The 6,000-nt window shown below is 44.0% G+C and overlaps 1 protein-coding gene across 1 annotated transcript in view; it reads left to right on the forward strand.

The window, feature by feature from the left end:
• Window positions 1-1,825: 1,825 nt before the first annotated feature.
• The window catches only part of LOC111658665 (voltage-gated potassium channel KCNC1-like), a 51,465-nt gene continuing 47,290 nt past the window's right edge, over window positions 1,826-6,000 (forward strand). The window contains exon 1 of the mRNA XM_023411246.2: window positions 1,826-2,437. The gene's annotated coding sequence lies outside the window, so the exon portion shown is untranslated. The remainder of the gene's footprint in view (window positions 2,438-6,000) is intronic.

Below are 6,000 nucleotides of genomic sequence, written 5' to 3' on the forward strand. Positions count from 1 at the left end.
AGCATACAGTATGTTAAATACTATCTATAGCATTTAACATACTGTTTGCTAAATGCTATTGTATTTTTAAGACTTGAAAGGCCCTGGCTGCTGTTTTAACAGCTTGAATTATCTATGAATTCTTGACTTCAACACCTGTGTAAATTTTGTGTTTGACTGACTGTAGACGGGGCTGCTGGGGTTTGGGAGGTTGTAAATGAACAAGGAGTGATATAGTGCCGAGTAGAGTTACATAGAATAGAGTTTCCTGAGGGCAAAGAAAAACGCTCTAAACTTTGCACACAGTATAGATATTGGATGGCAGCTACAGAAAGTGTGACTTAGTTCCCAGATATTACACATAGAAAATACATGGAGAAAGAAAGCAGCTATACTAGACCAAAAAAACAACACTCAGTCTTAAATGTTTCATGTGACTTTCAGTGACTTACGATGAACAGTTAAGCGTGTAATGTCTTCATCATAGACTCCTTAACAGGGAGAAAATGTAATGAAGAACACAAAAAAGGGCTTCTATCTGCAATCCAGAATAACAGCTGATCCGATGCCTGTGTTTGTGCACATATTAAGCATATTCAATTTTCTTACTTTTCTGCATTTGACAGCCACCCTCCGTTTCATGTTGTGTGGTCTCCCAAAGCACTCTGTCTCCTAGCTGACACAATTCCCATATTTTTAGTGTCTTTGGAAGAAAAAAAAAAACTAGAGTGTTGTGAATAATGCAGCCTTTTGAAGGAAGGTAGTGGCTCAGAGTTTGGCACTGTAGCCTCACAGCTCAAGGAAGCCTGACCTTTCTTTGGTAGAGTTTGTTTGAATGGTCCACACTCTGAACACATGTTAGTTAAATGGTTTGGAGAAGCTGTAATTCTGAATGTCAGCTGTAGTCCCGTTTGGAAAAGGGTAAGAAAAATAATGAAATAACAGATGAAGCTCCTCTGTATTCACAAACATCCCTTTTGCAGTTTTAAATAGTTAATTACAGTAAACAGTAAAACAATATTTCCTTTGTACTAATTCTAAATACACTGCCCTTCCTTCACTCATCCATTTTCTGTCCGCACTCTGCTCTCACAAAGAACATTTTGTGGTCAAAGGAAAATGCTGCATGCACCTAGCAATAGCCTTTGCCCTTTTACTACTCTTGTAATTTTCATGAGGTGATGCACTCACTTTGAGTTTCCTGTCGATAAGTGCATCAGCAACATTGCTGATCATCGTACTTCTACTTGAATACTGGCTCTGACCAGCGGGCCTCCTGCAGAAACGGTGTCTGCAGAATAGAGGTTTTCTGGTAACTGCAAGATGCATTCAAGTAGGAAGTCATATTGTTTGTTTCAGCCTCTGTCACGTTTTTCTTAAGGAGACTGAAATAATCTGGCAGCATTGTTCCTGCAGTTTGTCTTGTTTAAGGAATTTCATTAAGAAAAATGTGTGTTTTCTTCTTCTTATTGTTATGGTTATTATTCAACATATTACTCCAGACTCTCTCATGTAACTCACCTGCTTCTCTGCTCCCACCACATGACTGCTGATGTCAGCCAAGCCAGAGTCAAGGCTGGGAACCTGTAGACAAAATGGTGTTTGTGCGTCCCTCCAGCAGAGTGAGCATGTGTGGGCTACACAGGCTAAAGTGGGGAAGAGGAGAAAAAAAAACAAACAGAAAAAACACAGCCAATTAAACTGATGACACAACCCTCCCTATTGTAGCCATGTGTGTGCGTGCGTGTTTATTTTACAGCATATGTTTTTTATGAAGTTCACGCAGCCTTATGAGAAATTAGCCTCTGTATTCACCGGGGTCCTCCCACCCCTCTGTCTTGTTCTCTAATCCGCCCACATGTATCGTCTGAGGAAAAAAAAATAGTGCAGAAGGTGACGCTCTTCCAACGGAACAGAGACAGGCTCAGAGAGGGAAAGGCAAAGAGAGAGGTGTCTACAGGCTGCATCTCCACTGAAACATTTGGAAAGGGGGAGACAGAAGAAGAGCTGAATGGTAGCTACACCCTGCGCCTGGAAGCGTAGAGACACTGTAACAAAGGCTGGCAATTATTTTTTGGCAATAACAAAGAGGTGGGAGAGGGGCTCTGAAATCGAGGGAAATAGAAAAATCAGCCAGTTTTCAGGGGGACCTCTGCTTCATTTCATCCGAAAGACTCATCCCTTGCCATCATCAGCATGACCATAAGCTATAAGTAACATTCGGCAATAACGGTGTCAAAACGAGATTTTCAGCAACAGACGCGCGCAATCCTATTTTGATTTATTATAATCGGGGGAGAAAAAAAAAAAAAGATCAACTGAATGCCTGCGAGAAACTGGATACTCTCTGAAATCATAAGAAAGAGCGATCTAACAAAGAAAACTACATTTTGATTGATCTTTAAGCTTGATGTGCGTGTTTCTGCACGCACTCGAAACGAACCTGAACCAAAAGCAAGTGAGTATTAACCGTGTCTGTGTATATGTCTGTATTTTGGTGGCTTTATTCTGCGTTTATCCGTTTAATAACAGAGCATTTTCTGGCCAGCTCTACAAGAAAAAAAACAACAAAAAAAACCCAACAGAAAATACAAGCGTCTAACCTGCATTCAACAAGTATCGTTTAATCCACTATCTGCGATTTCTTTTTTTTTCCTTTAGCATGTGTGTGTTTTGATCAATATCTGGAGGAATCAAAATGTGGAAAATTTTCAAATTGGAATCTTAAACATCTTCAGTGTATTCTGTTTATTTCTGCTGCAATAGAAAGAGAACTGTACTTTTACAGTCAGGTTTGAATTATCCACTGATGTGACGCCTGAAAATTTCATTTTGTAAATCCTAACATTCCTCATTGCACAAATGGTGGGTGTTTCCCCATCTCCACCACTAGATCAGAGCAGTTTCATGCCTCTGAGAGGAATGTGTGTGTGTGTGTGTGTGTGTGTGTGTGTGTGTGTGTGTGTGTGTGCATTCCTCTCGGCATCATTTTGTGTCTGTCTGCTGTGAGTTTCCATGTGTGTGTTGGTTTGTGCTTTTTGTATGCATGCATTTGTTTTACTTGCATGTGCCCTCAGTGTGTGTTTGTGTCTGTCTTTTTGTGTGTCTGTCTGTCTGTCTGTGTGTTTGTGTTTGTGTGTGTGTGTGTGTGTGTGTGTGTGTGTGTGTGTGTGTGTTCCTGCTTCGTGGCAGCACTGGGTAAGTGTCAAGGCCTGAAATGGAGGTTTGATAAAGGAACCACAGGAGGAGGGTGAGAGGGCTGACACACAAACACACACACACACACATACATGAGAGAGAGGGAGAGGAGAGGAAGGTGTGAGGAAGGGGTGGGGTGGGTGGGGGGGCACTGGTGTGGAACCACAGGAAGGACATAGTGTTACGGAGATCTCATCCTGGAAATCTATGGGGGCAGTTTAACGTCTAGACTCTGTCAACTTGCTCCATCCGCATTACACGCAAAGTCTCCAGTTTCATAACGCCTCCTCTTCCTTCACTTTCCAGCACATGCCTCGCTTTTTCTCCTGCCAACTGGCTCCAGCGTGCTCTTCGCCTAATGGGAACTCTGCCTCTCTTCCTCCATTTGCTCTCTCCCTGCTTCCCCCCCCCCACCTCAATCCTGCATTATAAAATATACAGCTGGAGCTATTTTTAGATTGAGGGTAACCCAGAAAACACCCCCTTCGATTTTAACAAAAGAAAAAAGAAAAAAGAAGCCTTCCCACCAGAGACAGTGGCATGTTGTCAGTGGATGTGATTGGTAGAGTAGTGATGGGGCATGAAAAGGAGGGTGCTGCTGTTTAAGCAAGAAAGAGAGAGGGGGGAGAATAAATCTATTTTGAGGCTGTGATTGAATTACGCATCTGTCGTATCCTGGGATTGCGTGTGTGTGTTCTTTGCCTCTGACCCTTCCTCTCTCCTTGGCTGTGATGGTTTCTTTCTCATCTCATGTCACTTAGGAGAACTTTCCCTCTGTCCTTCAACTAATTTATGACCCGATCAAGCTTCTTTTTAAACCCCTGAAGCCTTGACCTTGAGGCTCACCTCGAGCTCGCCTTTCATCTTCTCTCATCTCCTTTGTTCCCATTAAAAGTCGCCTTCTCTCCCACCGTCCCAGCTGTTTAGACTCTAATCTGTGACTTCCGTACCCCTCCTCTGTGTCCAATCGCAGGCTAGTTCACAGGTCAGGAATCAGTGCAGTAATACTTATTTTCCTCTTCCCGTTTCACTGTCTGGCCCCATTGCCCCGCTGGATCATAATGGTCCTGATAATGCAGGAATGGCAGTGTCATTAATTAGGCGTAGACAGGTTTAAACGACCGAAGAGAGAGTTGGAAGGTGTGGAGGTTAAATGTATTTGCTCTTGATGCAAATTCTCCCAAGAACCAGATTTTATAGTTGAATACTGCGGGATATTCGCCCGTATTTATCCAAGACCAAAAATAGAGTTCCTTCCCGACATGACACTCTATCCCCCCCCCCCCGCACTCAGTGCTTCAGGATTTTTCTGACCTCTCTTACACCAATCATTGGTCCTTGAAAGGAGCTTTAGTACCTCTTCTCCCATCACTCCCTTCACCTTACATCCTTCTGTCACCTGTGAAGTCTCACACAGTGGGCATATCTATGAAAGAATCTCAGCATTTGTCCTCCTGTGGGCAGGAAGGATTTTAGTCATGGACACTGACTGAGCTTTCAGAGCTCTATTACAGGCTTCATTGCTGCTGGTCTATTCCTGAAAATGGCCTTATGTATTAATCATCCCCAGCTAGCTAAAAGGAGAAAACCAGGAGCATATGATTCTTTTTTTTTTCCCCCTCATAAAAAAAAGAAAAAGAAAAGAAAGGTGGCTGGAGGCGATCATAGCAAGAGAGCAGCAGCAGCAACTTCTAGGGGTGAGGTGGGGTGGGGGGGTGTGATTGACCATTATGCACAAGGCTTGAGACCCCTGAAGGGGTGTTGGTGCTGCAGTATGTGTGGATTGGTCAGCCCCTGGAGATCTCCACGCTGGTGTTGCTGAGTAGAGGAGCTGCCTCTGGTAGATTTCCTCTCTGCTTGTCTAATTGATTGGCTATTTAATTCATGTTCTGGGAATTGGCCACTCATGAGCTTTATTATGATGAGAAATGCCTTGTTTTTTTTTTCCTTCTCTGTTTACATGAGCTGTGTCAGAGCTGCTGGGTCATTGTGTGGCCTTGCTCTGTGTGTGTGTTTTTTTTTTTTTTTATCTGCATACACACCCTGTCTGTTTTTGTCTCTCTCTCTCCATCCATTCATGCGATTCCTACCGTTTTCATTCTTATTTATTCAATTCATACGCGCCACCTACCTCTCACCACTCTCCTCGCACATGCACGGGCACCGTATCTGTCTTCTCTCCTCTCCTGGCAGAATCTGAGTTACACCATGAGGTGCAATGACGATCTGAGGGGGGAGAGGACAGTGTGTGGTGTGACACCGCACTAAAAGGGGAGGTGACCGCAGTGCTTTCACCGGCGCTGCAGTGCCTCGCTTTCTCCTGTTGGGGTCTCCTCAACACTGGGGAGTGCGTGAGAGAGGAGAGGGAGATAAGGTAGAGATGAGGAGGGGTTGACGAAGGAGGAGAGGAGAGGAGGAAGGGAGGGAGGTGGTATGGATGGAACAGCGTGAAGCCTTGTGGTTACATCCTTTGATGAGGTAGCGGGTGGTGGAAGAAAAATGGCTGTGCACCAGAAACACATACGTAATTCGTGCTCCCTCTCTCTCCCTTTCGCTCTCTTCCTTTCAAACATACACACACACACACACACACACACACACACACACACACACACAAACACAAACATAAACATACATTACACACTTGCCTGCAATGCCCTCCTTTTCCCCAGTGGTACATTTGCCATTCAGCTCAGCTGTATATCTGTTTTACATCCCTTCACTTGTTTTCCTTCCTCTCCTCCCCTATCTTTATCACTCCACTGTTTCCATTCATTTTATTAGTATTGCAGACCATTTCTAAGCCCCAGTACCCCCCACCCC

Source organism: Seriola lalandi, unplaced genomic scaffold (assembly GCF_002814215.2).
Source record: "Seriola lalandi dorsalis isolate HSWRI2012SDOR001 ecotype SW California unplaced genomic scaffold, Sedor1 jcf7180002054464, whole genome shotgun sequence".
Taxonomy (NCBI): Eukaryota; Metazoa; Chordata; class Actinopteri; order Carangiformes; family Carangidae; genus Seriola; species Seriola lalandi.